This window comes from Cetorhinus maximus, chromosome 16 (genome assembly GCF_964194155.1).
Source record: "Cetorhinus maximus chromosome 16, sCetMax3.hap1.1, whole genome shotgun sequence".
Classification (NCBI taxonomy): Eukaryota; Metazoa; Chordata; class Chondrichthyes; order Lamniformes; family Cetorhinidae; genus Cetorhinus; species Cetorhinus maximus.
In genome coordinates this window covers 12,114,348-12,141,348 of record NC_135894.1, presented here as the reverse complement: position 1 = coordinate 12,141,348, position 27,001 = coordinate 12,114,348, and positions in this window count along the sequence as shown.

Genomic DNA, 27,001 nt, shown 5'->3' with positions numbered 1-27,001 from the left:
AGGACTGCCTTTAACCTCTCACCCTGTCTACGAGGTCCACAGAGTCCCAGGGCTGCCTTAAATCCCTCTCCCTTGATTATGAGGTCCACGGAGCCCCAGGACTGACTTTAATCTCTCTCCTTGACTATGAGGTCCACAGAGCCTCAGGACTGATTTTAACCTCTCATCCTGTCTACGAGGTCCACAGAGTCCCAGGGCTGCCTTAAATCTCGCAACCTGTCTTCTTGGCATCAGTCCAGGGACTATGACTATCTTTTACTCAACTCTCCAGCTGCTTAATAAATGACCACAAGACTGTTTTCCTTCCCCCTTCACTCCATCAGCCTCTGTGCAACCCGTCCCTCTTGTGCCACACTAAGCCACCATCCCCTTTCCTACTTTGGAGTACATGTGCATCCCTAAACCTTCATGCAAATCAAATTCCATCCACCCCCTTCTGTGTCTGTGTTCTACTGTTCCACATTGGGCTCCAACTTCCCCACCACTAATCTTCCCTCTGTCTGCCATCGTTTCCACCCACCCCCAACACCACCAAATCCCCCCCAGCCTGCCATCTCCGCACCTACCCCCAGTCGCCATGCTGGTCTCTGTTGTAGAGTGCAGCCCTGCCTGAGACTCACAGCACACAATGCGGTCCTGCTGGAGTAGCATGGCAACCACATTGAGCAGCCCAGCTCAACACCCAAGGCAGCCACAGTGAGTAGCCCAGCTCAAAACCTGAGGCAGCCACGGTGAGCAGCCCATCTCCTATGCATTCTAGGAATTCACCCTCGACAGCATTAGTACTAATTTGCTGTACCCAATCTATATGTAGATGATTACTGTGTTACCCTTGTTACATGCACCTCTGATTTATCTATGCCTTACATTACCACTACTGTTTGGTGGCCTATGAACAATTGCCACCAATTTTGCTGCCCCTTGCTGTTTCTTAGCTTTACCCAAACTGGTTCTGTTGTAATATTTGAGCTTGCAATGCAAAGGTGCTTGGCAGAGCAGCGGTTAATGTGGGACTGGAGAATAGCACTGCTCATGGTATGATGTATAGAGTCACAGGGTAATAGACTGAGAGTACAGTCTAGAGAGAATACTTTGGAAGAGCCTGCATGGAGGTAACAGCACCATGCATGACCATACCTTGAATCTGTAAGTGGTTAAAGGTTAACAATAAATGGTTCATGTTTAAATATACAAGTCTCATGATCTCATCGTTAAGACACCACTGCATACCATAATGCAGCAGATTCTACATCTTAATCTTCTGAGCTAAGATACTCTCTCACTTAACATACCACTCTCATCATGATGCTACCCTACCTCCTTTTCCTTTTGCCTTTCCTTCCTAAATGTCGAATACCCTCGAATACTCAGTTCCCAGCCTTGGTCACCCTGCAGCCACACCTCCGTATTGGTAATTAGATCATGCCTGTTCACTTCTATTTGTGCTATCCATTCGTCTACTTTGTTGAGAATGTTGCCTTCATTCAGAAAGAGAGTCTTTAATTTTGTCTTTTTAACATTTTTCCATATTTTGACCCTATTTGATGCTGGCCTTTGTTTCTACTGCCTTCCAATTTCACTAACTACTTTCCTTCCTACCATTGCCAGCTTTGCTTCCCTCCTATCTGAATTCCTCTCTGGTCCCCCTGCCAAGCTAATTTAAGTGATCCCCAACAGTACTAGCAAATGTCCCTATGAGGATATTGGTCCCGGTCCTGCTAAGGTGTAGCCCCCTCATTGTACAGGTCCCACCTGCTTCAAAATGGTCCCAAAGTCCCAGAAATCTAAAGTCCTCCCTCCTACACCATTTCTCCAGCCAGGTGTTCATTTATTCAATGCTCCTATTTTTATACTCACCAGCCTACAGTACTGGGAGTAATCCTAAGAAAAGCACTGCTTTTCAATCCCTTTCCTAGCTCTCTAAAATCTGCTTTCAGGAACTCATCCCTCTTTCTACCTATGTTGTTGGTACCAATGTGGACCACGACCTCTGACTGATCATATACCGCCAAAATAATGTCTTGCAGATGCTCAGTGACATCCTTGACCCTGGTACCAGGGAGGTAACATAGCAACCTGGAGTCATATCTACAGCCGCAGAAATGCCTGACTGTTCCCTAACTATCGAATCTCCTACAGCTAATACTCTTCCACCCTTCTTCCTCCCCTCCTCTGGAGTTGAGCCACCTGTGGTGCCATGGGCTTGGCTCTGGCGCACTCCTCTGAGGAAAGATCACCCTTACCATATCCAAAATGGAAAATGGGTTAGTGAATGAGATGGACTCAGGGGACTCCTGCACTACTTGCCTGGTTCTCTTTCTGATGGCCCACCCATTCCTTCTTTGCCTGCACGTGCTCAACCTGCGGTGTGACCACCTCCCTAAGTGCGCTATCACGCAACTTTCAGCCTTGCAGATGCACCACAGTAACTCCAGTTCTGAAATCCGGAGTGCAGGTTTCTGCTGCTGGTTACACTCCCTGCACATGTGGTCATCTTGGCCACAGCAAGCATCCATGACTTCCCACATACTATAGAATGTGCATTCCATGTGGCCGAGCTTTCCTGCCCTGCCTTAACTTTACTTTACTTACCTTAACTTTATTTTGCTTTGCTTTAACATTACTTTACTTCCCTTCTGCTTGCATCTCTTAGTTAATTTTAAGTAGCTGCTTATACTTAGGAATATTAACCGAATTCTTTAATATAAATCCTATCCATTAATCGTAAGTACCAAAATAAATATGATTCCTATTGCATTTAATGGACCAGATTTTCAATTGTCAGTGGGGTGGGACCAGGTATGGATGCGATTAAAATATCACATTCCCGGAAATAATCTCTGGACTCCAGCACCTCTGGGGTGCGCTAAGATTTTCAAAGGGAGGACAGGAGGAGTAGGAATGGGGAACCTGGTCACCTCTAATTAATGGCCCATTATACTCCTTGAGGAGATTGTTAATGGGTCAGCAAAGGCGAGAATGCAATTTTCAAGTGTGAATTTGGTGAACTCAGTCTGGTGCATGGCAGTGCACAGCTGTTGGGTTTAAAGCAGGGAGTAGTGAAAGTTGTTTTATGCAGTAAAAAGTGTCAGGACCGAAGTGATCTTGGCACCAGATCATGCTCATTACTTCTCATTTGGCCATATGGCCACTTTCCTGAGTGTTCTTGCTGCTGACTCTCCAAGGTGCTGCCTGTCTCTTTGTCAAGACAGTGACAGGTCCCGTCATGGCTGCAGTCTGCCTGTCTGCTCGCGCTCTGCAGTCAGCTTCCGCTTTTTGGAGATGCTCGGTGCCTTTAACTGGGCACTGAGCTCGCCTCTGCCCCAATTAGGGCATCTACATTTTAAAATGTTGTCTCATGAGCAACACAGCTGTGGCGCAGGGTCAGGACCCAGAAATAATCCAGATTCTCGCCCTCCACTTTGAAAATATAGCCTCATGATTTGGACCTGAATAAAATAGTTTTACTCTTGCATCAGTTGCCAAGCGTTCAGAAGGCTCCAACATCAAAAATATCATCAGCCTATGCAATAAGATGCTGTGGCTGTTGACAGTAAGCTAGAGCATATGAAAGCGATCTGAATTCAAGCTTTGATGTATAGTTTAGAATTGCTAAACCCCACGTTTCTGGGAGGGGAATGAGTGGGTGGGGGAGGGTGCTGGACTTATAATTATAAACAAAATATGCTTCTGATTACTCAATGTAAGCATTTGTTTGTCCACACAAGTAACTTAGCTAAGTCAAAATCAAACAATGTTTGGCTATGGTTTTTGAAGTCATCCAGCAGTTTGGTTTCAATTACAGATTTGTACATGGATCTGTTCATATCCAAGCACTTTAGTATACAACCTTATCATATCCCACTAAGTTGAAGAAAAGTTATATACCTGTAATCCAGTGACAAAAGGCATTGTTGTGCAGCTGTAACTACTCTGTACCAGTTCATTGACATTGCCAGATCAGATTGTGATTGCTTACTGCTGATTAACACAAAGGGCCACTTTTCATTCTGTTCACGCATCACTTGTCACCCCACTGTGCCGTTCACTTGCTCTTATGGGAACAATAAAAAATGCATAAATGATTGCTTACCAATTTTTTGACCATTGTATCTACATTATGCTGATGAATTGGGACTGATCTGTCATAATGACTGGAGGTGATGGACATATTTTACATAAAACTTATGCAAATACTGTGAGAAATGAGGTTGAATGATGCATGATTTAGTGGTGCAGTCACCCCAGTATCTGTGAAATTGCTTATTAAATCGTTCTCCTGCACAACATATTTGTACATCAGCTAGCTCAGAGAACTGAATAGAATCGCACATAATTCAAGCTCCTACAATTAATTATCTGGACATCACCACTTATCCTCGGTTTGCCTTGGATGTGAACATTCACTTGGTGATATTTGCTCCCTACGTTTAAACATAGGAACAATTAAAACGCAAAGTTAAGACAATATTATCTCCACTGGCGAGATCTTGTACAAACATAAAATCTTCACTAAGAGAGTGAAAGGGGAAATTAGGAGAATTTAGTTTCATTGCACAGGCATTTGGACATGAAATGACTATAGTGCCGTAAGCAAAATCCTTAATAATTTTTAAATGGGAAATGGATGACTAAATGAAAAATTTAAAAAAGGGAGAGGGCAGTAAAATGGAACTAAGTGGGTCGTTCTTTGGAAGAACAAATTTAGACATGGTGGGCTGAACGTCTTCTATCTGCGCTGGAAAATTCGGTGCCTAGAACTGGGCTACAAATAGTGCTAATTTTATTGGCACTGCATGGCCTACTAAGGTTTCAAAATGGTGGGAAGTTTGCCAACCACCCTATTGAGTAAGGACAAACAAGAGGTGTCCTTTCTCTTAGCTTGAAACAGGCATGAGGCCCTTTACATAAATAAATAAGAGGCCTAATGCCTGTTTGAAGTCCCCACTCTGCCACGGATTTGCCCTGATGCAGCTACAGCCTCATTGTGGAATGCACTCAGGCAAACAAGCCCCAGGGACCGACTGCCAACCAACATGGTAAGCAGCATGATGATACCATGCCAATCGAACAGACGCAGGGTATTTGCTTATCGCATTCCCTCTGCTGTTTTCGGGAGCGATCCAATTGTAGTGATTGTAAGTAAAACCTTTCCTACTGGTTTAGGGGTCATGTGATTGTACTGATGGGTCAGCCCTAAATGCGGGTAATCTTAGAGGCGGAGCTTTCAAGTCATGGACCTGGTTCAAGCATGCAGCTTCTTCAGGGGCTCTGTAAATAAAGTTTACTGTTTCAGGTAAGAAACCTGTCTGGTACACCAAGTTGATCACACCAATTTAGCCTCCTTTGAAGCACAAACTTTAGAAATTGGATTAGTATCTAAAAGGCATCATTATTGCCACTTCCTGCTGGTTCTGGTAGGATCTTCCTGCACCAGTATAAATTATTTATTTATTTGTTCTTTCATGGGATGTGGGCGTCACTGGTAAGGCCAGCACTTGCTGCCCACCCCTAACTGCCCTTGAACTGAGTGGCCTGCAGGTCATTTCAGACGGAAGCTAAGAGTCAACCACATTGCTGTGGATCTGAAGTCACATGTAAGTCAGACCAGGTAAGGACAGCAGATTTCCTTCCCTAAAGGACATTAATGAACCAGATGGGTTTTTATGATAATTGATGATAGTTTTACGGTCGCCATTACTGAGACTAGCTTTCAATTACAGATATTTTCATCAATTGAATTCTAAATCCCACCAGCTGCCATGGTGAGATTTGAACTCATGTCCCCAGAGAATTAAACTGGGCTTCTGGATTACTAGTCCAGTGACAATTCCAGTCACAATATATACCAAATGCAAAATGAATAGAGATCTGTCCCATTTCTCACTGCCTATTTACTGCTCTGTTTCACCCCGTGTTTCGACAAAGGATCAAAGGGTAAAAATTGTTATGTATTGTACCCAGAGGGAAACCTATCCCAACAGTCTTATTCTGACTGAGGATATAGAACTTTGACGTTTCCTTCCTGTTAATGCTGTCGAGAGCAGCATCATTTTTAGTTGACAATATCAGAGATCGTAAATAATTTATCCCAAAGCTCATGGTTATTTTATAATCTTTGGAATGGTCGACCTAAAAGGAGTTGGTGTACTTGGTGACCACTTTCATGTCTTCAGAGTGTTTGGCCAGTTCCCCTGGCAGCTTGAGGCGGACGGCGCTCTGGGTCTCCCTGGCCGAGATGGTGTGGCGCTTGTTGCAGTGAATGAGGTGCGAGGCCTCGGAGTAGCTGCACTCGAAAATGTCGACATTGAAGGAGTTCATGACACTCATGGCCTTGGACAAGATCCTGGTGGAAGGTGGATCTGGGTCAGCACCCGGTACTTGTAAGTGGAATAGCTCTGCTTGCGGGATTTCCTCCGCTTCTTGGGCGGCTTCTTGGTGACTTTGGTCAGCGACTGCTTCGGCAACTTGTGGGATGCACTGCCCTTAACCGCAGCCGCTACCTCAGGCATCCCACTCGACTTGGACCAAATCAAATCAGCAAGTTCATGGTTATTAGCCCACCAGCATTGTAAGCAAACAAAATACTAAAAGGTGATGGAAGTGACCTATCTCCCTGACGTTTTTCTCCTTTTTTTGAACTTACATATCCTTTTATAATGTGGGAAGATGGGAAGGGGGGGCAGGGAAATCTTATTCTAGTTCTTCGATATATAAGAGAAACAGATTTTTCCTTTACTTTGGAAGAAATTCATTTCTCTGCAGACTTAAAGCTATGACCCTGTGTCCAGAAAGCCTCTAGTGTTTGTCTTCTCACTCACTGAGCTGAACAGATGTAATTTTGAGAAAATACGTGACACATTGACTTAGGATGAATCATTGCATTCTTTTTTTTATAAACTGTTGTTAGCCTTAGAAAAAATGTTCCTCTCACTGTCCAAGTAAAACCAAAGATTTGGCATTCTTTTCAAGCTGATGGTTCTCTGTTAGGCACGGATTTGTGAATTGAGAAAACAAGTCTTGAAAACAAAATGGCCCTCCTTGCGTTTTATACATGGTGAATTATTTTCTACGACATGAAGTGTGGATTTGGTCAGACTTTGCAGAATGGCTCTCAGGTTTGGCACCAAAAGAACAAGCTAAGGCGATCAGTGCCGAACAATGAAAATCCTCGCAGGACCACACATTGACTTTGTTTAATTCTGATCACATCAAGTGACCTGCAGCTTCCGCAGACAATATTTTCCAAACTCCAACAAAGAAAGGGCAGCATGTGTAACAAAACAAAAACAGAATTACCTGGAAAAACTCAGCAGGTCTGGCAGCATCGGTGGAGAAGAAAAGAGTCGACGTTTCGAGTCCACATGACCCTTCAACAGAACTGAGTATAGTTAGGAGAGGGGTGAAATATAAGCTGGTTTAAGGTGGGGGGCGGGGGGAGAGAAGTTGAGGGTGGGGTGGTTGTAGGGATAAGCAAGCTGTGATAGGAGCAGATAATCAAAAGATGTCACAGACAAAAGGATCAAAGAGGTGTTGAAGGTGGTGATATTATCTAAGAAAAGTGCTAATTAAGAATGGATGGCAGGACACTCAAGGTACAGCTCTAGTGGGGGTGGGGTGGAAAGACTGACAAGTTATTAGTTGTAGATTTAAAAATAATGGAAATAGGTGGGAAAAGAAAAATCTATATAAATTATAGAAAAAAAAAATGTGTAACAAGTTGTTTGGAAGGCACTCAGCTATGCGAATGCGCAATTCAGTTGGTCTTTTTTCTCTCCAGGTCCTTCACACGCTCCCTTCACACCCCATTTCTAGGAGAACAAGCGAGAGCATGAAGCCCAGTCTTGGGTTAAAACTGGTGTATTTTTGGACTGGCTGACTGTCAGCAGGTCTGCAATAGCATGCGAGACAGGGATTGAGCAAAGTCCTGCTTCAACATCTTGGCTGGAGGGATGCATTGGCTCGCTTCACCATCTCTCTTCATTGTTGAAAATGAACCTGCATTAGTCCATTCCTTTTACTTGCACTTTTCATCGATAGTCAAACAGGCGTTGCCACCAGGCCTGACCTAGACCTTAAAATTGGATATTTATATAAGAAGAGTTGTATCTTATTTCATGAACATGAAATCAAAGAAACAAACTGAGTGAGAGCAAAACAGTTGCCACGCCTTGCAGGAGTTTGGGCACAGGGTTCACTTGACTCAGGCCCCGAAGTAATTTATCTGCCCACCTGCCTGAATAATGGATTTGTTGAATAACAAGAGAGCTTGGCTTAGGAAATTTGTATGCACCAGCTCTGGTGCAGGGAACCTGGCTCCAGGATTGATCCCTGCTCTGAAATGGGTAGGCCCAATGCCCACCCAATATTGAGCCCCATGCCTCATTTACATCAGGCCTATTTGACATCTCCAGGCAATTCACAGGCGAGGGCCACTTGGATTTCTGACTAGTGTAGGTCTTGGGCAACGGAGGCAAACAAGAGGGGCAGTCAAGACTGAAAGGAGTGTTGGGGCAGTGATTAGGTGAGTAGGATGATTGGTAGCTGGCACTGGCTTGCGATTTTAATGTGGAGTCAGGAGGAGCTCTCCTGCATCTCCAGGATTGACATTCAGGTCCCTATTTTATAAAAACTTATCCTTTAAGTGCTGGTGCCTGGTGGCTCCTTTAAAGACCACTTTTTAAAAATTCATTCACAGGATGTGGGCTTCACTGGCTGGGCCAGCATTTATTGCCCATCCCTAATTGCCCTTGAGAAGTTGGTGTTGAGCTGCATTCTTAAGCCGCTGCCGTCCATGTGGTGTAGGTACACCCACAGCACTGTTAGGGAGGGAGTTCCAGGATTTTGACCCAGTGACAGTGAAGGAACGGCGATATATTTCCAAGTCAGGATGGTGAGTGACTTGGAGAGGAACTTCCAGGTGGTGGTGTTCCCATGTATCTGCTGCCCTTGTCCTTCTAGATGGTAGTGTTCATGGGTTTGGAAGGTGCTGCCTAAGGAGCCTTGGTGAATTCCTGCAGTGCATCCTGTAGATGGTACACACTCCTGACTCCCCAAACCCTGTCCACCATCTGCAAAGCACAAGTCAGGAGTGTGATGGGATACTCCCCACTTGCCTGGATGAGTGCAGCTCCCACAACACTGAAGGAGCTGGACACCGTCCAGGACAAAGCAGCCTGCTTGATTGGCACCACATCCACAAACTTTCACTCCCTCCACCAGGATGTTGATAGTGGGGGATTCAGTGATGGTAATGCCATTGAACATCAAGGGGCAATGGTTGGATTCTCTCCTGTTGGAGATGGTCATTGCCTGACACTTGTGTGGCATGAATGTTATTTGCCACTTGTCAGCCCAAGCCTGGATATCGTCCAGGTCTTGCTGTATTTGGACATGGACTGCTTCAGTGTCTGAGGAGTCACGAATGGTGCTGAACATTGTGCAAACATTAGGCCATGTGTAGACTATGTTTTCCTGAACCCAGCCGGCCCAGTTTCGGCTACATTTAGGAAAAACCACATTGTTAAGAAGGCTTCAAACAAGCATGAGGGCCTTTACTTGCATTTGCCAAATGGCCCAACCCTGTCTGAGGCATGGGTCCTGGATGCCTCTTCCGAAATAATAGGGAGGGCGGTACTCATCTGGCTCAGAATGTGCACGTACACCACCTTCCATTTTGGATGCTTTGGGCTCATGTTGCGCCTGTTACACAGGTGGGGCGTTGTTAGATTCCAAGGCCTCTGTATTTATTTAGAACCTTTCACAGATTGCCCCAACGTGTTTCACAGCCATCAGAGAACTGTTGAAGTGTAGTCAGTTTTGCATTGTTGGAAATAACAATACCACTCCTCCCTACCTCACTTAAGCAGCTGTATAAATTCAATAGCTCATTGAAGCTGAGAGGGAACAAGAAAACTGTATTCACACACTTCAATGGCTATAATCCTGAAGGAACATCACCATAATGTGAGAAGTGCTTACAATGAAAAAAGCAAATAGATTTGCGTGGTTATTAGATGTTGGAGAAATCTATGAACAACAACAACAACATCAACTTTTATTTATATAGCACTTTTAACATGATAAAACATCCCAAAGCACTTCACAGAGGCATCGTAAAACAAAATGTGACACTGAGCCACATAAGGAGATATTAGAGTAGATGATCAAAATCTTGATCAAACGGGTAGTGTTTAAGGAGCATCTTAAAGGAGAAAAGTAAGGCAGAAGGGCACAGAGGTTTAGGGAGGTAATCCCAGATCTTAAGGGAAAGTAAAGCACCAACCTGAGGAAACTATTAAGAAAAATGAAAGGAAGATAAAGACAGGTGATCCTGAAATAATGAATTTGAAATCATCACTCTCTGGATTGACCTTCAGAGAGGCCATGACATATGAATAGTCATGTTAATTATGATAATGTGACAATTGAGTTTATGTATTCTGGGGATTTATAGAAGGTCACTTCCATTTCAGTATAATATGTTCCTGAAAAAGAAATGACACATTACCAATGCTTTTTATATCCTCCACTAGAATAACAAATTTGAAATGATTGTTATCATGGTCCTTTCCTTTCAAGTTTAATAAGTGTAAGCATGCCTGCACTGTAATAAACCATGAGGAGATTTACCCAATTCTCCCTAGATTCCCTTTTTCTCTGAAACCCTGTCTATTTCTATAGTCACAAAGGGAAATACTTTAATTTGTCCAAATGCTATTTGATATGTATTTTAGCTCTTTTAATTTGCGATACATTGACCAGGCTAATGCTCTAAGGAGCCTTAAGAATCACTAAGAATCCCACCCTGGCAGATGGTGGAAATTGAATTCAATAAAATCTGGAATTAAAAGTCTAATGATGACCATGAAACCACCGTTGAGTGTTGTAAAAACCAATCTGGTTCACTAATGTCCTTTAGGGAAGGAAACCTGCCATCCTTACCTGTCTGTCCTACATGTGACCCCAGACCCACAGCAATGTGGTTGACTCTTAAGTGCCTTCTGAAATGGCCTAGCAAGCCATTCAGTTGTATATAAAGTTGCTATAAAGTCTCAAAAAAGGAATGAAACCGGACAGACCACCCGGCATTGACCTAGGCACCGGAAACGACAATAGCAAATTCAGCCCTGTCGACCCTGAAAAGTTCTCCTTACTAATATCTGGGGGCTAATACCAAAATTGGGAGAGCTGTCTCACAGACTAGTCAAGCAACAGCCTGACATAGTCATCCTCACAGAATCATACCTTACAGATAATGTCCCAGACACCACCATCACCATCCCTGGGTATGTCCTGACCCACCGGCAGACCCAGCAGAGGTGGCAGCACGGCGGTATACAGTCGGGAAGGAGTTGCCCTGGGAGTCCTCAGCATCGACTCTGGACCCCATGAAGTTTCACGGCATCAGGTCAAACATGGGCAAGGAAACCCCCTGCTGATTACCACAAACTGCCCTCCCTCAGCTGATGAATCAGTGCTCCTCCATGTTGAACACCACTTGGAGGAAGCACTGAGAGTGGCAAGGGAGCAGAATGTACTCTGGGTGGGGGCTTCAATGTCCATCACCAAGAGTGGCTCAGCAGCACCACTACTGGGTGAGTCCTAAATGACATAGCTGCTAGACTGGGTCTGCGGCAGGTACTGAGGGAACCAACAAGGGGGAAAAACATACTTGACCTCATCCTCGCCAACCTGCCCACCACAGATGCATCTGTACATGACAGCATCGGTAGGAGTGACCAATGCCCAGTTGTTGTGGAGATGAAGTCCAGACTTCACATTGAGGATACCCTCCATTGTGCTGTGTAGCTCTACCAGCATGCTAAATGGGATAGATCTCAAACAAATCTAGCAGCTTAACACTGGGCATCCATGAGGTGCTGTGGGCCATCAGCCAGCAACAGAATTGTACTCAAACACAATTTGTAACCTCATGGCCTGGCATATCCCCCATTCTACCAGTACCGTCAAGCCAGGGGATCAACCCTGGTTCAATGAAGAGTGCAGGAGGGCATGCCAGGAGCAGCACCAGGCATACCTAAAAATGAGGCGTCAACCTGGCGAAGCTATAACACAGGACTATTTGCATGCCAAACAGAATAAGCAGCAAGTGATAGACAGAGCTAAACAATCCCACAGCCAACAGATCAGATCTAAGCTCCGCAGTCCTGCCACTCCCAGTCGTGAATGGTGGAAAATTAATCAACTCACTGGAGGAGGAGGCTCCACAAATATTCCATTCTCAACGATGGAGGAGCCCAGCACATCAGTGCAAAAGATAAGGCTGAAGCATTTACTACAATCTTCAGCCAGAAGTGCCAAGTGCATGATCCGTCTTGGCTTCCTCCGGAGGTCCCCAGCATCACAGATGCCAGTCCTCGGCCAATTCGATTCACTCCATGTGATATCAAGAAATGGCTGAAGGTACTGGATACTGCAAAGGCTATGGGCTCTGACAATATTCCGGCAATAGTACTGATGACTTGTTCTCCAAAACATGCTGTGTCCCTAGCCAAGCTGTTCCAGTACAGCTACAACACTGGCATCTACCCGGCTATGTGGAAAACTGCCCAGGTGTGTCCTGTACACAAAAGGCAGGACAAGTCCAACCAGGCCAATTACCTCCCCATCAGTCTACTCTCGATCATCAGTAAAGTAACGGAAGGGGTCATCAACAGTGATGTCAAGCGGCGCTTGCTTAGCAATAACCTGCTCACTGACGCTTAGTTTGGGTTCCGCCAGGGCCACTCAGCTCCTGACCTCATTACAGCCTTGGTTCAAACATAGACAAAAGAGCTGAACTCCAGAGGTGAGGTGAGAGTGACTGCCCTTGACATCAAGGCCGCATTTGACTGAGTGTGGCATCAAGGAGCCCGAGCAAAACTGGAGTCAATGGGAATTGGGGGGAAACTCTCCGCTGGTTGGAGTCATACCTAGCACAAAGGAAGATGGTTGTGGTTGTTGGAGGTCAGTCATCTCAGCACCAGGACTTCACTGCAGGAGTTCCTCAGGGTAGTGTCCTAGGCACAACCATCTTCAGCTGCTTCATCAATGACCTTCCTTCCAACATAATGTCAGAAGTGGGGATGTTCACTGATGATTGTACAATGTTCAGCACCATTCACAACTCCTCAGATACTGAAGCAATCCATGTACAAATGCAGCAAGACCTGGACAATATCCAGCTTGGGCTGACAAGTGGCAAGTAATATTCATGCCACACCAGTGTAAGGCAATGACCATGTCCAGCAAGGGAGAAGCTAACCATCACCCCTTGACATTCAATGACATTACCATCACTGAATCCCCCACTATCAACATCCTGGGGGGTTACCATTGACCAGAAACTGAACTGGACTAGCCATAAAAATACTGTGGTTACAAGAGCAAGTCAGAGGCTAGGAACCCTGCAATGAGTAACTCACCTCCTGACCCCACAAAGCCTGTCCACCATTTACAAGGCACAAGTCAGGATTGTGATGGAATGCTCCCCTCTTGCCTAGATGAGTGCAGCTCCCACAATATTAAAGAAGCTTGACACCATTCAGAACAAAGCAGGGGGCTTGATTGGCACCATATCCACCAACATTCACTCCCTCCACCACTGACGCATAGCAGCAACAGTGTGTACCATCTACTAGATGTGCTGCAGGAATTCACGAAGGTTCCTTAGACAGCACCTTCCAAACCCATGACCACTACCACCTAGGAGGGCAAGGGCAGCAGATAGATGGGAAAACCACCATCTTGAAGTTCCCCTCCAAGCCACTCATCATCCTGACCTGGAAATATATCGCTGTTCCTTCACTGTTGCTGGATCAAAATCCTGGAACTCCCTTCCTACACCACATGAACTGCAACGGTTCAAGAAAGCAGCTCACCACCACCTTCTCAAGGGCAACTAGGGATGGGCAATAAATGCTGGCCCAGCCTGCGAAGCCCACATCCCGTGAATGAATAAAATAAAAACAGAATTGCCAACCTACATTTAATGAAAGGAATAAATAGAAGAAATGATCTCGTATGCTGTTCTAATTCTTTAAACCCTTACCTTTCCATGGAGAAGGTAACTTCTCATGGCAGTTGAGCACCAACACTTCACATTAAAAAGCCAAATACTGCAGGTGCTGGAAATCTGAAATAAAAACAGAAAACTGTGGAAAAACTCAGCTGGTCTAGCAGCACCTGTGGAGAGAGGAACAGAGTTAGTGTTTTGAGTCCCGGATTCGAAACGTTCTGAAGAAGAGCCATATGGACTCAAAACATTAACTCTGTTCCTCTCTCCACGGATGCTGCTAGACCAGCTGAGTTTTTCCACAGTTTTCTGTTTTTAATTCGTACTTCACATTCTTACTTAGCTAAAAATAGTTTTGGAATCATATTTCAGGCAATCAAACACCCCCTGCTCAAAAAAGGGAGTGAAAATGTGCAGGAGTCGGGATTTCTCTTTGTTCTACCCAATTGTGGGTCAGTAAATGGGTAAGTAAGGCCAGGACATTAAGCGAAGTCCCTTAAACCTTATCCTTCCCCATCTTAGCAGCCAACTGATCTTTCACTGTCTTTTCAAGTAATGATGTGACTCCATAAATTCTGTCATCCATCACTTGTGCTGAAGTTACATCTCTCATTATAACACTGGCAACCATGGTAACTATGTGCTGCCCTGAAGACAGAAGGCATGGGTTTATTCATTTGCTTTTGCTGTTAAAACCTTAATATTGGGCTTTTCTTTCACTGTTGCTGCCAACTATACCACCTAACCTTGTGCCATTTTAGACAGGGCACGATAAGTTTACCATTCTGGACTCCCTTCTATGTTTGTGCCTTCAAAAAACAAGAGCAAGAGGCCATGCTAAGTGACGCTATATGTCAAAAGCATGACAATGAGCTTCCAGTACTCCCCGCACCAAATATACGGGCAGGAGTGTTCCCATCTGTATTTGACTTAGGAATAATGTCTGTGAGATCTTGCTTTATGAAGGAAGCTGTCATAAAGATTTGTCTCCTGCTGCAAGCAGATCCACAATCTATCTCTACCATCAGCACCATAGTTCAGGTTAGCTCCATGTTTCAATTTTATGCTGCTGGGTCATTCCAAATTGCCATTAAGTGCATCCGTAACATTGCTGAACAGCTGCGCACTAACACTAACACCAGCTAGGAATGTATTAGTCCACGACTAACCATTTCATCAGCTTTCTAAGGACAACCAGGATCAACATGACAGAACACTGTAATTTTACTGTGTGATAAGATTCCCCAAGGTCCACGGGCTAATAGATGACTTATATATGACCACATGTGCCCATCAATGGCTGGACATATGTCAACAGAGAAGGATACTACTCTGTCAGTATGCAGCCTGTTCATGGCCAGCAGGTTATCATTATATAAGTGAATGCTGCAATGTCGCTTTTATTTTATGGGACTTCACAGTGCCAACATTTTGTCACCTAGTAACACAAAGTTTGGGTGGCCCCTCAAATTTAAAGGCAATCCAATAAATCTCTGATTGAGGGACTGGTGCACTTGCCCAGGGTTTTAGATGAGTGGTACTTTAAAAGGTCCATTCATTCACCAAAATCATCATTGCATATTGTGTAGGCATGTTGAAAGCACACATCAGGTGCTTGCAGTAATATAGAGCCACTCTGTAGCCTTTGAATGATATTAAGAATTATTATGGTGTGTTGCCTGCTGCACTATTTGCCTGTTCATTTAAGGCTCCTCACAGAGGAAGGACAGCAGCAAGAAGAGTAGCAGCCTGAAGGAGGTGCAAAGAATTTTTCTGGCATTGGAGGCCTTCTATTGACTATCACACATGACCATTACATAAAAAGTCCTAAAATGTCCTGGTCCCCTTCCCAACAGAAATAAATTCTCTGGCTGTACGTTAATTCATATCGTCACCATCCATGTCATCTCATCAAAACTGTTTCCAAGCCTGGCTAAAAACAATATCTACAACCTACCAGATGCCAGAACTTTATTATCAACCCATTGCGTATGTGCTGGCTGCTGTGTGTCTGGAGGAGTCTCTTAGGAGTGAAGAGGCGCTTGTCTTTGTCATGAGCTTTAACAGTGTGTTGGGGCTAATGTATTTTCATTTTGCAATTCATGAGATATAAAGAAGGGAAAGATTAGTAATTAGTCCCTCCTCAATTTCCATTTAAAGAAATAAAAGGTTGTCATGTGGAACATTTAAAGAAAGTAATTGTTAATAACTTGGTTTAGTTATTGCCATATTTTCAATGGGGAATTGGTGTCAGGAGTCACTTGTTATTTTATGTTTCAGGTGTTAATGGCCTGTTCTCATTATACATCTGCTACAAACATTTCATTCATTCAGTTGTCACTTACACTGCTCTAACAAGTCAATTACTTGTTTAATGTGATAATCCTTGTACCTCAGGTTGAATCAAAACTGGTTTATGTGTGAAACCAAGTGGGTTGATTTAACAAAAATCTATTTAACTGAAGCAGCAATATTGTGTGGGAATGAAAATCTGCCATTATTTAGTCAGTCAGCCTTTCTCAACATTACTGGATTGAGTTATTACGGCTGAATTCCCTCAGAAACATCCCTCTTACAATTTCAGTTACACAGATGTCTGGCTGTAAAGTTCCACTGCACTCGCTTGGAGGGAAAGTACAAGTACAAACATCAGAGCATTTCTGAGTGCTACTAGCAACAACAAAATGTGAACTAAGTGAGAGGGGACTTTTATGGAAATGTTCTAAAAAATAGGCATCAATAGATAAATTAACAATGAGGTCAGCCATGATAAAACTTCCCACTAACTGCATCAAGCAGGTGGAGGAATTGCCTTAACCCCTCCTTAACTGATACATGCCTGAAAACTAAAATTGCACCCTCTAAGTAAATAATAGCTAGGAGATCCTCTTCCCTTCTGATGGTTGGTAACGGGTGCATCATTAAGTTAGTCAGCAGCAATGGAGAGAGGTGGTTGAGCAACATTATGCAGACCAGATTGCAGTGCAGGGATCTCACCAAGTCTTCCATGATAAGACTCTTCATCAACAACACTGTCAATCCTCCCTCTCCTGTTCCCATGTCTCCCCTCCAATCACAAAAGGCACCTCCTTATACTTGTACTCTCACACTCAATTCATGTTATTTCCCCCTTCTTACCTATATATTTGCTGCACCTTCCTCTAAGCTGCCTCACACACCTTCACACTTTCATGTGGTACACACTAACCTGCTACTGCTTCTTTCAGGAGAAGCTGGAAAACCACAAAAGGGAAAGTACAAAAACAGGGCATACAACATTGGATTAGCCAGGCTGGATGCCAGGCATAACATGGCGTTTGGGCATTTTTTCCCCCATAATTGCTACTTAACTGCCTCTCACACACAACTGTGACTACCTGCTACCGCAATGCACTGTCACTCATCTGCTATAGTGTACGCTGCCATTATGCACTAACCCTTTTCTCTCTGCCCTTTTTCTTGGTCCTTCATACAACTGGGCCCTGAAAGCTCACAGTGTGAGGAGAAAACCCTCCTGAAGATGCAAGTCCCTCTGCTCTCACCCTTCCAAGCTCCAGCACAGAAATGGGCATCCTGTATAAGTAGGAAGAATCTGCACTGGGTGATTCATCAATGAGCAGGAGCAGGGCAGCCAAGAAAACAGCACACCAGAGGGCAGGCTTGCATTCTGGCTCTGCTGAAGAAGTCAGAGATGCAGACTTTAAGACTCTAGACTTTAAAACAAAGATGGTTCCTTTGCATCACTTGTATTGCCTGCTGGGGAACATGTGGAGGGTATGGAGGATTTCGCTATCAACTTGTGTGGGCACTTGTACATGCCACTGACAGCCAACAAAGACGTTGGTGGTCACCTTAATGAGGTTGCAGCTTGGCCCTCCTTGTAAGAGATTATATGGCACCAGCATCTCTCAGAGTTGGTTCATACCACAGTCATGTAAGCCCTGGGCTCCTCTACTTCAGACAGGCTGGGAGAATGGATAGAGGTTACGTTTGGAACTTGGATGTCCAATAGACTGTGTATCCATGGATCGGCTGATCTGCAGCCCAATAACAGGGGCAGTTGTGCAATGGGAATGGATCACAGCATATCTGAATCTTCACCACCCCATGAGCCAATACCCTTGTTTGGGGCAATGCTAAAGAGAGGGTTAAAATGTAGAGTATTAACTTCAGTACGTTGCAAAATACCGAGGGTAGATGCTGACTTTGTGCAAAATGGGTGATAGTGAATCGGCAACTGATCTTGTCCGATTTTTATTTCCATGGATCTTTTCCATTAATTCCCTAGAGTGTTATCCTTTTGCTTCCAGTTGCCCATGGGGAAAGTCCTGAAAGTGTTTACTCAGGCTAACATGGTATCAGTGACCTGCATAATGGAGACATGAATACTGACTGACACTCTAGGCTTAGCGCTCCTGTCAACTTGCCTTGTACTGTTTAGTCTATCTGTAACTGTAGCTCTGTTTGCTCCTTCTTCCTGCTCCTCCTCCTCTTTCTCATGGTCTAGCCAACGTGGAATTTCCAGGAATCTCTTGAGTTCAGAATGTTTTACAGACACAACACATACTTTGAAATAGACGGCGCAGCAAAAAAAAATTCCTAATACAGGCAAACTGTCTCCCAAAGCTTTCCAGCATTTTAGTTGAGAGGAGGCGGGCATTCCTTCAAACACCACTGGAAATAAACAACTTACAACTTGTACCAACTATAGTTTGTAGGCCGTTGAGGATTCGGCAGTGGCAACACAATCAGAGTTGAAAAGTTTGTCCCAGGTTTGCATGCACCTGTTTCTAGCGGGAGGTTTAGACACCTAAACCTGGATCCTCCCTAAAATAGAAACAGGTAGACAGGCAGTGGGTTAATTGCCTCTATGGCTTTGGTCTCTCTATTGTCACTTTTTCTTTTCAGGCGTAAATGGGTATGAAGACTGAAATAATCAGCAGAGGGCCACATCTTAGCCTGCATTTTTCTTCTTTATTCTTTCAAGGGATGTGAGCGTCGGCAGCAAGGCCGGCAGTTGTTGCCCACCCCTAATTGCCTTTGAACTGAGGGGGCTTGCTAGGCCATTCCAGAGGGCAGTTAAGAGTCGACCACATGGCTGTGGGTCTGGGGTCACATATAGGACAGGCTGGATAAGGATGGCAGGTTTCCTTCCCTAAAGGACATGAGTGAACCAGATGGGTTTTTACACCAATCAGTGATAGCTCTTGTTGTGACCTAGCTTTTAATTCCAGGATTATTAATTGAATTTAAATTCCACCAGCTGCCATGGCGGGATTTGAACCTATGACCCCAGCAACCATTAGCCTGGGCCTTTGGATTACTAGTCCAGTGACATTACCACTACGCCAATATTTACAATATTGTCAGTATTTACAGTGTCTGTCAGTTTTATGTGGTTCTACTGGAAGTTGCAAACTATGAGAGCTCACATTATCATGATCAGAAGGCATGAAGGAAGAAAAAGTATATATCACTGGCTACTTTATTATTTTTCTTTTAAAATGGACAAATGACTGGACTGATAGAATGGCTGCTGGTGACCACATGATGGTAGCTCTGGAAGTTTCTGAGCAGTCTAAAAGTGGACAAAGGAAACACATCAAAGCGCTGGAATGTAACACTGCTTGCATGGTATTAACATTACAGCCAAGCCAACATAAAAGATAGTGGACGAGACATCTGCACCAGCCAATGCTGGGAAAAGGCAGAGCTATTTGTGACTCCTCATCTCCAATGTTGTGCTAATGGTTCTACAATTACCTGCATGAAACAAAATTGATTTTAACAAGACACCCTGTTAGCTGAATAGCTCAACCCAAAATTACCCTGTCACATGACCGAGACTTGAGCTGTTTGAATTGCTTTAATTTTACAGCTTTTGGATTCCACCTTCAGTCTGCTGTTTAAAATCGGACTGGCAGGCCACACAGAAACTAGCTCTGGCCTGGTTGGACAATGGGCCTCCATCTAACCTGACTCTGCTGGGAAGGTTTTTGTACTATCGCCTACAGAACTGATCTATTATCTGTTTGCCTATTTCATCTTGGAACATCAACACCCTGGAAAAGTGAATATTACACCACCGGTCTCCAGCCAGCTGAACTCTGTGGAAAAATTCCTCATTGGACTTTCATTCTGGACTGTGGACTCATGTGAAACCATAACTGTTATTTTTATCCTGGTTTTGCCCTGTACCCCTTTCTTTCCCGTATCCCTCTTTTATTGTATGAGTGTAAAAAGGGGTGGATGTTGTGAAACCCCTTCCTGCATTTTGTGTGTGTATAAAATAAACTACCCCTCTTATTTTTACCTTATCTCAAGTTGGCTGTGGGTTATTAAGCGGGAATTGGACCACTCCAAACCTGAAGGGTTGGGGAGAATGTGCCATCACTTCTAAAGGGGGAAATCAAAAATCAAAAACACCTTTCTGTTTACGGACAGGTGCTGAGTGGAGAAATCAGGGATGTTCTAAATTAAACCCCCTCCTGTCTGTAACAATATCAAGAGATTTAGTTGAGTAAATGGTAGTGGGTAAAGAGAATACCCGGCACTGCGTAACATCTGAATCGATGCAAACTATTCCATCAGAGATCAGGTAGCGCAAGTAGAAAAAGTTCTGGACAACTTTTGAGTGAATCTAGGAGTCAGACAGCAGGGAAAATTGGGCAGGTGGCAATTTGCTGTCACCAGGCAGTAAAGCATCATCACCTGGATCTCTGTCCAAAACAAGCAAGGTGTAGATGCTGTACCGCCAGAAAACATCAAGTATGGGAAACCGGCACTCATGCAGCATCTGCAGGAAGTTCTCTGTCTCTGCTGGAGGGAGGTGGTAATGCCCCAGGATATGCATGATGCAAAGATTGTGACCCTGTACAAGAACAAGGGTGACTGCAGTGTTTGAAGCAACTGTTGAGGCATCTCCCTGCTGAGCATTGTGGGAAAAGTATTTACCCATGTTGTCCTTTTCAGGCTGCAGATCCTGGCTGAACGCATCTACTCTGAATCCCAGTGTGGCTTCAGAACTGGAAGATCTACAGTTGACATGATCTTCTCGGTCTGCTGGTTGCAAGAGAAATGCCGTGAATAAAGAAGACCACTACATAATGCCTTAATTGTTTGCATTTGCACTAAAGTATTTGACCATGTCAGGGTAATGTGGCAAACTGGATAAAAGGTTGGCTTTGTAACAGAAAACAAAGGGTAATGGTTGATGGATGCCCTTGTGAATGGAAAGTTGTCTCAAGTGGTGTTCCACAGGGCTTGGTGTTGGGACCCTTGCTATTCGTGTTATATATTAACGATTTGGATGTGAACATGGGGGGCATGATTGGGAAATTTGCAGATGACACATAGGTTGGCCAAATGGTGGATAGTGTAGAGGATAGCCATAATCTCCAAAACGATATAGATGGGTTGGTGGAGTGGGCAGTAAAGTGGCAGATGGATTTTAACATAGAGAAGTGTGAGGTCATACATTTAGGGAGGTCAAACAGTTACAGGGATTACACAATAAATGGGAATATACTAAGAGGGGTAGATGAAGTGAGAGATCTTGGCGTGCAAGTACACAGGTCCCTGAAGGCAGCAGTTCAAGTAGACAAGGTTGTAAAGAAGGCATATGGAATGCTCTCCTTCATTAGCAGAGGTATAGAATATAAAAGTAAGGATATAATGTTGGGATTGTACAAAACACTGGTGAGGCCACAACTGAAGTATTGTGCGCAGTTCTGGTCACCACATTACAGGAAGGATGTAATAGCTCTGGAGAGAGTGCAGAGGAGGTTTACAAGAATGTTGCCAGGGTTAGAAAAGTGTAGCTATGAGGAGAGATTGGATAGGTTGGGGTTATTTTCCTTAGAACAAAAAAGGCTGAGAGGTGACTTGATTGAGGTGTACAAAATTATGGAGGGAATAGATAGAGTGGACAAGATAAAATTGTTTCCCTTGGTGGAGAATTCTAGAACCAGGGAACATAGATTCAAGATAAGTGGCAGAAGGTGTTGGGGGGGACATGAAGAAGAACTTTTTTTCGCAGAGGGTAGTGGGTGTCTGGAATTCGCTGCCCAAGTTGGTGGTAGAGGCAGAAACTCTAAACTCTTTTAAAAAGTACCTGGATCTGCACCGTAAGTACTGTAAGCTGCAGGGCTATGGGGTGCAGGAGGGTGGGATTAGAAAGGGCACCTGGGTGTCCTCGGGCTGGTGTCTTCGTCTGCTGCAAATGTGGCAGGGACTGCTATATGAGGCTCTTGAGGTACACTGGGTGATGCTTCACAGAGAGATGACCACCATGTCACAAACCATCGTCTCATGAGATGGAAAGCTGCCAATGCAAAAAAATATGCTGCCGCCACCAAGTTTATGCTCTAGTGTCTGCAGAAGAGTGCAGTCGATGGCAGGGCAATCCATTGCATGCCCTAAACCCTGTAATTTCAAAAACAAAGTATGAGACCTTTCATCAGTTGCCCTGGCGCAGCTAAACTAACTTTTCTTGGTTCAGTGGTAACATAGATAGTTAATGTTAGATGGTTGTGGGGAGCTGAGCACATAACTGATGCTAACATTTTAGTGCAATAGTGAGGGAATGCTGCATTTTTTGGAGATGCCATCTTTCAGGTAAGATGTCAAACCAATGTTTTATCTGCCTGTTCACATTATTACAAAAGTTTCCATGCAACTATTTGAAAAAAAAATAGACAACTTCACTTGTTTTGTTACCCAATTTTTATCCCCCAACCAACACCCCCCATTTGGATTAACTGGTCATTTAATCATTGTTTGTGGGGCCTTGCTGGCCAGATATTGACTGCCTTGCTTACCTAGATCATAACAGCAACTGTGCTTTAAAATAATTCATTGTGAAGAGTTTTGAGAATGTGAAAGTTGCTATGTAAATGCAGCTTTTTATTTGACATAATCTGGAATTAATCATGGAACCCAGATTAAATTTTATTTCTCATGCTAGTCGTGGCTGTTATGTTGGGGAAGAAATTCTTATACGCTGCCTTGGAAATTTTGGGGACCATATCTTTTCCTGGTTATTCACCTGAAAGAAATGCGAGACAATGAGCACAAAGACCATTGGAAATCTATGTGCCTCTGTGCTCGAGTGGCAGCGTTAAGAATCTGAAGCCATGCCGAGAGGAAAAAACAGCAAATGTACCCTGGTGCTCGCTTTTGTGGTACACAACATTATTCCAGAATTTCAAAAGGACATGGAGACAATTCCAGGAAATTTCTCAATCTGTGTTGTAGAGAGCACCAAAATATCTGTCTCTAAGTGGAGATTTCAGGTAAATACCTAATATAGATTATCTGGTCATATATTTAATAGTGGTTCATGGGACTTTACTGCACTCAAATTGGCTGCTGTGCTTCCTACTGTACAACAGCAGCTACACTCCAAAAAGTACTTAATTCCCCGTAATGTGCTATGGGATAGCCTGAGGTCGTGAAAGGTGCTATATCAATGCAAGTCTTTCTTTTTTTCTTTCTGAGGGGTAACTAAACTGCTGTTTTCAAAGGAAGCTGTCACACAACTATCTTGATGGGAAATATACTTGAAGACTGAAGGAATATAATACCCTTGTAAATGCCTCTCTGCAGATCTGGAGCCTGCAAAGGCAGTCCTCCCCATCAGTGCCAAGTGGCTGTGCCATGGCCTATAGTTGTAGCTGATGCCATAATGACAGGCATGACCAGTATCCCTCGTGTGCCATCTAATATCTAATCTTCATAGTTTAACCTTAAACATATGTTGCATCTTTCACGGACCGATACCTCACAAAAATAAGAATTGGACCAATGGCACAGTCATGTTAATGTTTTATGGAGCGTGGGAACTAAAATGCATGGGAAAGAATGAAAACCACTTGGGGGAAAAAAAACAAGAACGAGCAAAAATAACATTAAATGGCTGTTGGTGGAGAGTTTGGGTAAATTATCCTTGGCTGTCACTCTGGCTGGCTGTAAAAAGTGGGAATTGATTTCCCAATGGTGATGAGGAACACAATGTGCTGCTGAATTGCAATTCTTTGTGTTGAGTTTTGAAAAAGTCCCTGAGGTGTAATGTATAAGGTTTAACAGTGGGATTAATAATTAGAAAATTACAGAGCTTAATGTGTGATATATTGGATTGAGATCCATGAGGTTTAGATTAGCCAGTGACATGAGATTAACATACTGCAATCACTAAAATAATCTAATCAGAAAGATTATGGCCTGAATTTTACACTCCCCCACCAGTGGGTTTTTATGCGGGGGGTAGGGGGCTGGCAGCTTGAAATTGCAGGGATGGGACTCCCTCTGGGTTCCTGCCTGCCTTGGTCTCACAGGGATGGGATTCCCTCTAGGTTCCTGCCTGCCCCAGCCTCACAGCGATGGGATTCCCTCTGGGTCCTTGCCTGCCCCAGCCTCACAGCGATTTTACACTGGGCGGGCAAGGCTTGGATGGGAAGTCTGCCTTTGCCCCAGTTGAGGCACTTAAGTGGTCAATTAATAGCCAATAAGGGCCATTTCCCGCCCAGCCCCAATTTTTAGGCTGGCGGGACCATTACACATTCGTGGGGGAAAGCCGAAGATAAAGCAAATTAGATCTCGAGCGGGAAGGGGAGGGGGATGCCTCCATCAGAAGCCCCTTCCTGACTGGGCGCACCCTCCCCTTAAGACCCTGTGACCTCCCTCCATCCCCGGCCTCTCTCCTGAGACCCCGATAGGCCCCCTCATGACCTCCCCAGGCCTTCCCTCTCTCCCCGCCCTGAGACTCCTTACACTTACCTTGTCCTCTGGTTCCCAGGACTTAGTCTCAGGCTGGTTGGTGCAGTTCCTGGTGCTGTTGCTGCAGGGACTGGAGATCTGCTGGCCAATCAGATTGTCCGACAGTTCTCTAAGGCTGGGCTTACGCTCATTGGAGCGTAAATTGGCTGTGGGGCACTCAGAGTTGGCGGGGATGTGTTTCCTGCCAACTGTTCGGATGGCGGGAGCTGGGGGGGTTTGGGGGACCCAGGCGCTTTTGCTCTAAATGGAGTTTCTTGTTGTCCCCAAGCCTGAGCAGCCAGAGGCAGAGCTGCAGACCTGAAAGACTGACTTTAAAAAACGTCGGAGCCATCAGGCTGTGTTCCCAACTTTTAAAAGCTGTCCTGTCAGCTCAGATTCGCTGAGTTAGTGCACTGCTTCTTCCGACCTTCGGGTAGCTTCGTGGTTCCGATTGATTTTGAAAGGCCTGCCAGGAAACCTCCAAGCTGTCCAAAGATCAGCAGTAGCAGCACAGCAACTGAGAGTGTTTGAAAAATGGTAAGTGAAATGTCTATTTGAGAGCCAGTTGGATGCTGGGCAGTGGAAGGGGGCGGAGAACATTAGGGGGCTGGTGGAGGGATGGGGGAAGTTGTGGGGAATTGTGGGATGGGGAGGTTGGGGTAGGGGGAGGTAAGGAGGTGTTGGAGGAGTGGAGGGAGGTTAGAGGGTGTTGACTGGATGGGGGAGATTGGGCGCTGATGGAAGGCTGGGTGGAGGTTGTGAGGCTTTGGGCAATGTGGAGGTTGGGGGTGTTGGGGTAGGGGATTTGGGGGTGTTGGAGGGGCGGGGGAGGTTGGGAGTGTTGGAAGAGTCGATAGGAGGTTTGGGGGTGTTGGAGGGGTAGGTGGGTGGTTGGCAGGTGTTGGAGTGGTGGCGGGAGGTTGGGAGTATTGGAGGGGTTGACTGGGTAGGGTGGGGGAGTAGTTGGGGTTTGAGGTAAGGGGGTTTGGGGAGGTGGGGTGGCAGGAGTGACATGGGGGGTGGTTGGGGGAATGGGGTGGCACTGCTGGCGCGGGGTGGGGCTGTCACTTTCTTAAGCTGTTGAAATTTCTTAATTATTAATTACATTTTTCCATTTTTTGCTGTATAATCACAGTGCATAACATAATTTGTGTGATAGCTTCTGGGGAAAGGGGAAACAATTCAATTACAGCCGCGCTGAATTTATGTACCATGTATCATTCTTTTCTGAAAAATTCAGAACAACAATTCAATCGACATTTTTCCTGAGGTGCTGGTAGATGTCTGACTGATAAATCCTGGGGATGGTGTCATTAGTACAACAGGGGCAGGTGTGGGCTGGCACCAGAGAAGTCAGAATGATCGGTTATGTTAGCTACAGAGTTGAACTGTTTTGTAAATCTCGCAATTTCTTTGTAGCCGCTTTCCTGACATCTGTTGATTGCTCTGTGATTAATTATCCTTAGAGAATTAACATTGGGTCTCCAATTCCACCAATGCTAAAGTTACTCTGCCCACTGCATGCAGGTGTAATGAAAGAAAGACAAAACCGACATTTATACCTTTCACAATGTCCCAAATAAATACTCTTGAATTGCAGTCACTGATATAATGTAGGAAATGTTATCAAATGGTGGAGCTTGAGGGGCCAATTGGCTTACTCTTGCTGCTAATACATATGTTCATGTGTCATTTGGTTGGATGGGATGAGTTGGGTTAGATGGCCTTTGTCATCCATAACTGAACTGATCTGGGACAAATGCTCTAGTGAAAACGATAAATAGGGTGGTCAACAGGACTTTAAACTAGAAAGTGGTGGGGGGGGAGGGAAGGGTAAAACTCCAAGAAGTATGACTAATGGGAAACAAAGCAAAAGGTTGGCGTGTGGGGGGGTGGATTCAACTTCATGGAAAATTATGAAAAAACTGAAAAGAAAGGTGAGCCTTTCTCTAAGGCGGGGCTTACACTCATTGGAGAGTAATTTGGCTGTGGGGCACTCAGAGTTGGCGGGGATGTGTTTCCTGCCAACTGTTCGGATGGCGGGAGCTGGGGGGGTTTGGGGGACCCGGACTCTTTTGCTCTAAATGGAGTTTCTTGTTGTCCCCAAGCCTGAGCAGCCAGAGGCAGAGCTGCAGACCTGAAAGACTGACTTTAAAAAACGTCGGAGCCATCAGGCTGTGTTCCCAACTTTTAAAAGCTGTCCTGTCAGCTCAGATTCGCTGAGTTAGT